Source organism: Beta vulgaris, chromosome 8, assembly GCF_026745355.1.
Source record: "Beta vulgaris subsp. vulgaris cultivar EL10 chromosome 8, EL10.2, whole genome shotgun sequence".
NCBI classification, from domain to species: Eukaryota; Viridiplantae; Streptophyta; class Magnoliopsida; order Caryophyllales; family Amaranthaceae; genus Beta; species Beta vulgaris.
The window spans coordinates 38,721,421-38,732,200 of record NC_079209.1 but is presented as its reverse complement, the minus strand read 5'-3'; the positions used below and the strand labels follow the sequence as shown (position 1 = coordinate 38,732,200).

Genomic DNA, 10,780 nt, shown 5'->3' with positions numbered 1-10,780 from the left:
CTAAGTCAGTATATTCCCTATCATCGATGGGTGCAACGTCTTCATCAATTTCATCGTCACTGAGAACAATGGGGTTATAATAGCTTCGTAATCTGGCAGACATGTTTAAGGAGCTGCAACACAAATAGACCATAATATTTTAGTACTCTCCCTAACCTCAAACAGCTTCTCAAACTTCCCTAATCCAATTCTCTAAGAAGGTCGGGTCAGATTGCCCCTTATAGTAGGGTGGCTTAATCTTAGCTAATCTTTCAAATATTCCCCAGCAGTCTCAGGATGCTCAGCAACTTTCCTAAGTTAATTTCTCTGCGAAGAGGCGAATAGCAGCAGCTAGGTCGGTGTTGTTAGCCATTCTACTTCGGACCTGAAAGTAATATAACTCTACTTTAGGTTCCAGCATAACTTACATGTCCATCTAAGAAGGCAACTTTGATTTGATCATTAAAGATCGCATCAACAAACAATTTCTCAACTAGTTTCAAGTTCACATGAATTATTCTCTAATAGTCACATAATCATCCATGTAAAATATATTCACATCAACATGCAAGTAGAAACAAGCAAGCAAGAATATAATCACAAAATGAAAATTTAAATAATAAAAATATTCCCATCACGCACCCAGAATAAATTCTCACTCGCTCATATAAAATAAATAGTGACTTTTATTCTTCCATAAAGGGTATTTAATAAAATGAATGTTACGATAATATTATATTTTCCTAAAAACAATAGTTCAATAAATTACTCTATCACTGTTGGTTAGCTACCAACATTATTTACTATGATAAAACTAATATATATATATTGTTAATCAGAGACATATAATAAATCAAGGTACTACATTGTTAGTCTTATCCTTAGCTTCCTGGTACTGTTCAAGCATGAATGTCTCATCATCAGGTTCTTCTTCCCATCCTCATCGTAGTCGACATACTTCTTCCGCCGCTTTGATCTTCTAATAGGTCGAGTATCTTCATCTTTCTCAGGTTCGGTATCAGTCTCATACCCAAACATGCATGATAGATATCTTCTTAGTGTTGCCTCTAACATGGTCAATTCTATAATGACTTCGTCATCACTAGGCATTCCTGACCTCAGAATTCTACGCATGGTCCATTCTAAGTCAGTATATTCCCTATCATCGATGGGTGCAACGTCTTCATCAATTTCATCGTCACTGAGAACAATGGGGTTATAATAGCTTCGTAATCTGGCAGACATGTTTAAGGAGCTGCAACACAAATAGACCATAATATTTTAGTACTCTCCCTAACCTCAAACAGCTTCTCAAACTCCCTAATCCAATTCTCTAAGAAGGTCGGGTCAGATTGCCCCTTATAGTAGGGTGGCTTAATCTTAGCTAATCTTTCAAATATTCCCCAGCAGTCTCAGGATGCTCAGCAACTTTCCTAAGTTAATTTCTCTGCGAAGAGGCGAATACGCAGCAGGTCGGTGTTGTTGCCATTCTACTTCGGGACCTTGAAAGTAATATAACTCTACTTTAGGTTCAGTAACTTACATGTCCATCTAAGAAGGCAACATTTGATTTGATCATTAAAGATCGCATCAACAAACAATTTCTCAACTAGTTTCAAGTTCACATGAATTATTCTCTAATAGTCACATAATCATCCATGTAAAATATATTCACATCAACATGCAAGTAGAAACAAGCAAGCAAGAATATAATCACAAAATGAAAATTTATAATAAAAAATATTCCCATCACGCACCCAGAATAAATTCTCACTCGCTCATATAAAATAAATAATGGCTTTTATTCTTCCATAAAGGGTATTTAATAAAATGAATGTTACGATAATATTATATTTTCCTAAAAACAATAGTTCAATAAATTACTCTATCACTGTTGGTTAGCTACCAACATTATTACTATGATAAAACTAATATACTATATATTGTTAATCAGAGACATATAATAAATCTAAGGTACTACATTGTTAGTCTTATCCTAGCTTCCTGGTACTGTTCAAGCATGAATGTCTCATCATCAGGTTCTTCTTCCCCATCCTTCATCGTAGTCGACATACTTCTTCCGCCGCTTTGATCTTCTAATAGGTCGAGTATCTTCATCTTTCTCAGGTTCGGTATCAGTCTCATACCCGAAACATGCATGATAGATATCTTCTCTAGTGTTGCCTCTAACATGGTCAAGTTCTATAATGACTTCGTCATCACTAGGCATTCCTGACCTCAGAATTCTACGCATGTCCATTCTAAGTCAGTATATTCCCTATCATCGATGGTGCAACGTCTTCATCAATTTCATCTCACTGAGGACAATGGTGTATAATAGCTTCGTAATCTGGCAGACATGTTTAAGGAGCTGCAACACAAATAGACCATAATATTTTAGTACTCTCCCTACCTCAAACAGCTTCTCAAACTCCCTAATCCAATTCTCTAAGAAGGTCGGGTCAGATTGCCCCTATAGTAGGGTGGCTTAATCTTAGCTAATCTTTCAAATATTCCCCAGCAGTCTCAGGATGCTCAGCAACTTTCCTAAGTTAATTTCTCTGCGAAGAGGCGAATAGCAGCAGCTAGGTCGGTGTTGTTAGCCATTCTACTTCGGGACCTGAAAGTAATATAACTCTACTTTAGGTTCCAGCATAACTTCATGTCCATCTAAGAAGGCAAATTTGATTTGATCATTAAAGATCGCATCAACAAACAATTTCTCAACTAGTTTCAAGTTCACATGAATTATTCTCTAATAGTCACATAATCATCCATGTAAAATATATTCACATCAACATGCAAGTAGAAACAAGCAAGCAAGAATATAATCACAAAATGAAAATTTAAATAATAAAAATATTCCCATCACGCACCCAGAATAAATTCTCACTCGCTCATATAAAATAAATAATGGCTTTTATTCTTCCATAAAGGGTATTTAATAAAATGAATGTTACGATAATATTATATTTTCCTAAAAACAATAGTTCAATAAATTACTCTATCACTGTTGGTTAGCTACCAACATTATTACTATGATAAAACTAATATACTATATATTGTTAATCAGAGACATATAATAAATCTAAGGTACTACATTGTTAGTCTTATCCTTAGCTTCCTGGTACTGTTCAAGCATGAATGTCTCATCATCAGGTTCTTCTTCCCCATCTTCATCGTAGTCGACATACTTCTTCCGCCGCTTTGATCTTCTAATAGGTCGAGTATCTTCATCTTTCTCAGGTTCGGTATCAGTCTCATACCCGAAACATGCATGATAGATATCTTCTCTAGTGTTGCCTCTAACATGGTCAAGTTCTATAATGACTTCGTCATCACTAGGCATTCCTGACCTCAGAATTCTACGCATGGTCCATTCTAAGTCAGTATATTCCCTATCACATCGATGGGTGCAACGTCTTCATCAATTTCATCGTCACTGAGAACAATGGGGTTATAATAGCTTCGTAATCTGGCAGACATGTTTAAGGAGCTGCAACACAAATAGACCATAATATTTTAGTACTCTCCCTAACCTCAAACAGCTTCTCAAACTCCCTAATCCAATTCTCTAAGAAGGTCGGGTCAGATTGCCCCTTATAGTAGGGTGGCTTAATCTTAGCTAATCTTTCAAATATTCCCCAGCAGTCTCAGGATGCTCAGCAACTTTCCTAAGTTAATTTCTCTGCGAAGAGGCGAATAGCAGCAGCTAGGTCGGTGTTGTTAGCCATTCTACTTCGGGACCTGAAAGTAATATAACTCTACTTTAGGTTCCAGCATAACTTACATGTCCATCTAAGAAGGCAACATTTGATTTGATCATTAAAGATCGCATCAACAAACAATTTCTCAACTAGTTTCAAGTTCACATGAATTATTCTCTAATAGTCACATAATCATCCATGTAAAATATATTCACATCAACATGCAAGTAGAAACAAGCAAGCAAGAATATAATCACAAAATGAAAATTTAAATAATAAAAATATTCCCATCACGCACCCAGAATAAATTCTCACTCGCTCATATAAAATAAATAATGGCTTTTATTCTTCCACAAAGGGTATTTAATAAAATGAGTGTTACGATAATATTATATTTTCCTAAAAACAATAGTTCAATAAATTACTCTATCACTGTTGGTTAGCTACCAACATTATTACTATGATAAAACTAATATACTATATATTGTTAATCAGAGACATATAATAAATCTAAGGTACTACATTGTTAGTCTTATCCTTAGCTTCCTAGTACTGTTCAAGCATGAATGTCTCATCATCAGGTTCTTCTTCCCCATCCTCATCGTAGTCGACATACTTCTTCCGCCGCTTTGATCTTCTAATAGGTCGAGTATCTTCATCTTTCTCAGGTTCGGTATCAGTCTCATACCCGAAACATGCATGATAGATATCTTCTCTAGTGTTTCCTCTAACATGGTCAAGTTCTTGTTGAAGAAGAAACGTTACTTGAAGAAGAAGAAAGAAAGAAAGAACTTGAAAGAGAGAAAGAGAGAAAGAGAGAGAAAATTGGTGAGGAGGAAGACAGAGGAGTGCCGTGAGATTTGGGGTGAGAGGAGAGAGAAAATAATTCTTGTGTGGGGTAAAATAATTGGGTATTAGGATATTTATAAGAAGACTTACTTTTGGGCTTACGAAAAAGAGTTTTGGTTCAATTAAACTTGATGATGAATAGGATAAATAAGTTAGAACTTCTATCATCAACACGGCTCCTTTTCCGTATTCATCTAGGGTTTTGGGTTCCTCAAGTCCATTATACTTCTTTTTCAATATAAATTAGTATTTAAAATTTTTATCAAAGCATGCTTAATTAAAATATTTTTGACTTTCTTACATCCTTAAAATACTTTCATTTGACTTTTAAAATAGTCAAATCATTTTAAAACTAGATTATGGTTAAATATAAATATATCAATACTAAAATATATTTATAAAATCCTTTAAAATTATGGGGGATGACATTATTCACCTACATGCATATATTCAAAAAATATAATTATATGTTAGTACAGAAATTTTATTCAATACAATAAAACCTCGTTGTTGAACCACATTCAATACAATAAAATCATTGTCTAAACACAAGTTGTGATAACAAATTGACAAATAAACCTCGTTGTTGAAATACCGCCCACCTAGTATCACATTAGCATAAGCAAGTGAGGCATCTATTCATAACTAAAGAGCTAACATGCATTGAAATAGCAAACTTAATCATTCTCAGGCACATAACCTTCGCTCCCTTCCTCTTTCTCTTTGTTTTGGAATATATGGTGCTTTACAGCTTGTTAAGTAGTTATCAATTATCAGAGGCTGCGATATACAAAATCTAACAAGAAAGTATTTCCACCAGCACACTGTTACCCCTAAGGGCTCCTAAAATCTATTCAAGACCTTTTAATTAATGTGGTAGCAATCAACTACTTCAACAGAATATGCTAACTAGGATGGAATACAGGTGTGCTTAAAGACTAGAAAACTACTTATAATACTCCGAAATTAGCTTAAAAGGCAGTGACTGAGGTGGGGAAAAAAAATCAAAAAAAATGGGTACCTGAAAATTCTCAGAAACCAAGCAGATTGTATAATTTTTAGACTGTCACATTAAGGGGTGCACAGAAAATCCAAGAAAGTGGGAGTAATAGAAGGCCCAAACAATTAGGAAAGGAAGCAAGCAGAGATATAAACTACTTGTAATACTTCTAAGTAGAGCTAACTGCCTATATAAAAATTAAAATTAGCTTAAAAGGAAGTGAGTGAGGTGGGGAAAAAACTCACAAAAAATGTTGTTTTAGAATGTGATATTACCTGATGTAAAGAGTGTGTCCCAATAGATGATTGGCCATTTGGTTCATTGGTATTATCTGGAGCACTAGATTGATCCCTTGGTGCTGGCGTAATCTGAAAATTAGGAATGACAATATTTAATTCTGGATTAGCTTCTCGAATCTGAGATAGAATCATTGATGCCATGCTCGGTGCAATCTCCTCCGCCAATTGTGTCCACATACTTTGTTTGAATTCCTGAGGAAATATGAATCCCGCGTTTGTGTTTCTTTTTTTAAAACTATTCTTCGTCACACCTTTCCCATAAAGGCGTAATCGACTATTGCGCTTGGGATTCTTTATGACTTCAAAGTAAGGATCCTTAGAGTTGCCTTCTTCATTTTGGATGTAATCTAGAGCATCCATCTTGGCCTATCAAAGTAAAGTTAATTCGTTTTATTATTACCAAGTTATGGACCATATGCTTAAAGATATTAAACTTAGTAACTCACAATATTTTATGTAATTTCCTCATAGCTAGTGGAATATGTTTTTCTGGGAATTCTTCTCCTTGATTCTTTGTACACCTTACCTTGAGAAGGTTCTTGCTTATTAGTATCCTCTTGTTGCTATTAAAGACACATTGAAATAGAGAATCTTTGTTAAATCTTCATAGTATAGATTATTGTTTATTCTGAAGAATAACAAATCATCAACAACAAAAAGGAAGTTAAAATAAAAGAGAATTTACCAGCTTATAACGTAATGATGCATATGACTTAGAACCCATGGTGTGCATATCATTTAGCAATCCACGATTGTCTTTGTTGATGCTTTCTTCATATATAAACAAAACAACCAAGCTTTTAATCATATTAGTTTCTGGACAAAGGTTAAGTGCACCAAAAAATGGATATACTACCTCAACTACTGAACAATTCCAATAGTCTAACAGATCTCTAAATTGCGATTCTGAAATTGTTTTTGGGCGATGTTCCCATCTTAAAGCATCAGTCTTATATGCATAGTAGTGGTTCTTCTTTACTCTACATTTATAACCACGCCAACTCGCATTGATGGTTTCCATTACCCATTTTCTTCCTTCGTCAGGAACCAAGTACTTCTCCTAAACAATAAATTGAAAAGAAAATCTAAAATTGGAGAACAGTAGGTTATCTAAAACTGTAAAAATATAAAGATAAATGTAGGAAGACAAACCAAGATATAATCCTACATTTTGTCACGTGTGGTTAGACTAGGGAAGTGACGGTAATTTAGTGGCGCAAGCTCAGGATCCCTAGCCACTGTTCCTAAGAAGAGGCTAAACTCGTCGACAGTCTCCTGTGTAGGTCCTACTGGTTGGCCAACTGAGTTTAATATAATAACTTGCGTCTTCAGTTGTACGCGCATGAACCTTTGGTAACTTTGTTGGGCCTCTATGCTTCTTGTTTCTAGGAGCTATTCAACATGAGATTGCCATATAGTATGTTAATAGATTTATAAATATTCAAGGGATTAAAAGAAGAAATAAGCAATTTAAACGAAAGGTGATTGAATTACTAAGTACCTTCAATTTCAGTATCTTCCGGTACTTCAAACTCATGTGCATTTTCATCTTCCATTGCATTTTCATCCTCATCAACTCTTGATAGTGTAGAAGGATTAGTCATAACCATAGCACTTTCATTGATCATAGAAGCTTCTAAATCATTGTTTTGCTCCTTGTTTTCTAATTGCTCTTTCCTAAATTCACGATATGCAGACATGGAGCCTGGTTTACAAAATGCCTTATGCTTTTGCTTTTTTGTGACAGGGGGAATGGTGCTCTTTTGCCAATATTGGAAGCTTTTGAGGTACTGTAGTAGCATTTCGTTGCAAAATTTGCTCGGCTTTTTCATGGGCATTTCTCAAGGAGCTACTTGTCTTATGATTTTCAAGATGTTGCACTATGTCTTGGTGTTGCTTTTTACTATTTTTCTGCACAAAATCAGCCATGGATACTACTTGGGATGACAGACTTCCCTACTTCACCTTTTGTGCAATCCAGCTTCTTTCAATCAAAAAATATAATGAGATCTTAGCATGAATGAAAGATGGTGAAGTCACAGCAGGGGGTCTGTAGGGGGTGGGGCACATTAGGGGGTATAAAAGGGGTGGGTCACAACATGGGGTATGTAGGGGGTGGGGTAGCAGGGGGTGGGGCACAACAGGGGGTGGGGCAGCAGGGGGTCTGCAAGGGGCAGTAGAGGGGCTCACTCCTACTCACTCCTAAGATGCTAAATGAACCAGAACAATAAATGTTTAGAACCAGGATGAAATAAAGGCAAGGCAAACAAAGTTGAAGCTAGAATTATAATGAAATAAAGAGGTATAACTGCATAATAGCTACCAGCGAAGAATCACTTAGTGCTAGTAACCAACTTCAGAAAAGAGCAAATCATGTATGGTATGAAGTAACATTTAAACATAGTATTTTTGATTCTATTCATGACTACGACTTATTTGTCTTGAATTCTTCCTATCTTTCAATTATTGGTACTCTCTAGCTCTTAATTTCTGTTTTCTGGAGAACTTGGTGGTTGCTTGGGCAGCATGAACTCTTCGTTCATGCATACTTCTGAAGCTCTGAATATGTAACCAGTTGCTTCGTCGTTTTTCAAAGTTATTAGTCTTCGTTTTTGCAGTTTATGGTTGTCAATGCCTGTAATACTCCGTATTTTTAGTAGTAATTTCGTATTAATTAAGAAAGTATAAAGAATTAATAAAAAGGTATTTTAGTTTATTTACAAATTAATAGGAATAAATTATTGTTAATACGAATAGGCTTAGGAATTTTCGGAGTTTTGTTAAGATTAAACTGATCTTTACTTGACCTAGGGTTACTACTTTTTGAAGGGAGTATAAAAAGAAAAGGAGATGGAATTTCAGAAAAACCCTAAACCCTTTCTGCTCCCTCTCCTCAGCCGACTTTTGTCTTTCTCTCTCTCCTCAGCCGACTTTTGTCTTTCTCTCTCTCCTCAGCCGACCTCTCTCCCTTTCTCTCTCTCAGAATTTTCTTTTTCCCTCTCTCTCGCTGTTCTCCTCATTTTCTTCGTCTACCTCGCCGTGTTCTTTCTCGGAAATCGTCGAGGGGTGCGAAGGGGGTTGTGGTTCGAGCGCGCGGAGGGTGCGCAGGCGAGGAGGGTCGAGAGATTAGGCGAATTCATCGAGGGTTTGGTCGAGTTTTTGTGCGAGTTTGTCGAGGGTTTTGCTCGAGGTTTTGTGTGCGAAGAGTGTCGTGGTTCGTGCGAGTGTTGCGCGAAGAGGTTCGAGGGTGTCGTGCGAGGGTTGTGCGAAGGACGTTCGAGGGTGTCGTGCGAGACCGTGCTGCGACGAGGGTCGCGTGGTGTTGTGTGTGTGCGTTGTTGTGCGAGCGAGCGAAGTAGTGCGTCGCTGCTGTGCGCGCCTGCGAACCGAAGAGGGTCTCGAGTGTGGCTGTGTGGCGAGCGAAGGCCACCGGAGCTTCATTGCCGGAGTTTGACGCCGACGAGTCAGTGGTATAAACCTATTATGTACTTGACTTGTTATATCAGTTTTATTATTTATATTTACAGTTTTGATAATTACGTAAGGTTTGTAATTAATAATTAGTAATTAGAGTGTTTAGTAAATTAGTAGATTGTTTAACTAGTTAAGTTATTATTCTGTTGTTAAGTTAAAACTATGGTTAGGTTTGTAATTGGAATAAGATAAAAGTAGGAGACGTGTGTTATTATTATTAGTTAAAGTTATTATCGTTTCATGAGTAACCTGTTTCATGGAATCTGACTTTTGGGACAAATGACTAACTTTGGGATATGACTTAGTTTTTTTGGACATGGAACTTACCTTTTGGACATGGAACTTACCTTTTGGACATATGACTTGACTCCTGGACATAAGACATGTTGGACTTATGACCCATTTGGATTGATAAAATAGTGGACTAATGTTACTAACTAAGTTTAGTTACTCATTGACTCTGACTTCTAAAAGACGTTAAATCCACTAGATTAGAATTATAACGAAAGTTCTGGAATAAGGTTTTAACTATTGTTTAATTCGAATCGTTAGATCGTTATGGTCTTAGTATGTAGTAGTTGTTAGTGTTATCAAGGACGTAACACTAAAGCTTTGTTTTAACGATTTAGGTCCCAATATCATAAGCGGCTCGTTCAATTAAGTCAGCGAAAATTCTCCGCTACAAGGTACGTACGCGTACCAGTTTACTTTCAAGTTATAGTATCATGATTAGGTTGCAGTTTATTTTATTGGAACCTAGTACCATGATAGGGAACATTTGATGGTGATTGTTTGGTTAGACGTTTATAACGTGAAATCAGTATGTTGCATTGAAACATGTTGCATTGAGATGCGAAGTTCTATCGTACTGTAACATGAGCATTATTAATCTGATCTATAGAGTAACGAGAGTGTTACCAGAGATAAGATTGAGTTTTGTAATTAAGAGAGCATGTAAATGACTCTTTGAAGTTATAAAAAGAATAGTTAGTAGTGAAAGAAGATTATGGCAATACTTGTAGTTGGATTCCCTACAAGTATAGAACAATGGGGGGAGTGTGGGACTTGTCCTACACTCCTACGCAGGCCTACTGTGACGACAGTAGTGTCCTTATATTTTGATAACTCAAGTAGGCGGAAGGTTCCGTTCGATCTTGGGGTATGCATACTAAGGTGATGGGTGTGAGACGGAACAAAACCGTATTTGCATTTCATCTAATAGACCAAGTTGTCTATTAAGGATTCAGTAGCCCGTATGATTCTAGTAAGATGACGGTGCCCGTTCGATGCCAAATAATGAAAGATTAAAGGATGTGAGATAACGTAGTTTCATATAGCAGTTTGTAATGTGTGCATCATTTATGTTCATATAGTTTCAATGGTTCATTACGTACTCAGCATAGCTGACTCTGTGTGTTATTATGTGTTTGTTGACCTGTGATGAACCATTGACACTTCAATGGGGAGCAGAC

The 10,780-nt window shown here is 36.4% G+C and overlaps 1 long non-coding RNA gene across 1 annotated transcript; it reads right to left on the bottom strand.

Moving 5' to 3' along the window:
* Window positions 1–5,564: 5,564 nt before the first annotated feature.
* LOC125492614 (uncharacterized) lies at window positions 5,565–6,601 on the bottom strand. Its single transcript, XR_007269262.2, has 3 exons — window positions 6,520–6,601; window positions 6,281–6,397; window positions 5,565–6,200 (listed from the first exon to the last, which is right to left on the bottom strand). It is a non-coding gene; the product is annotated as an uncharacterized LOC125492614 (long non-coding RNA).
* Window positions 6,602–10,780: the final 4,179 nt, after the last annotated feature.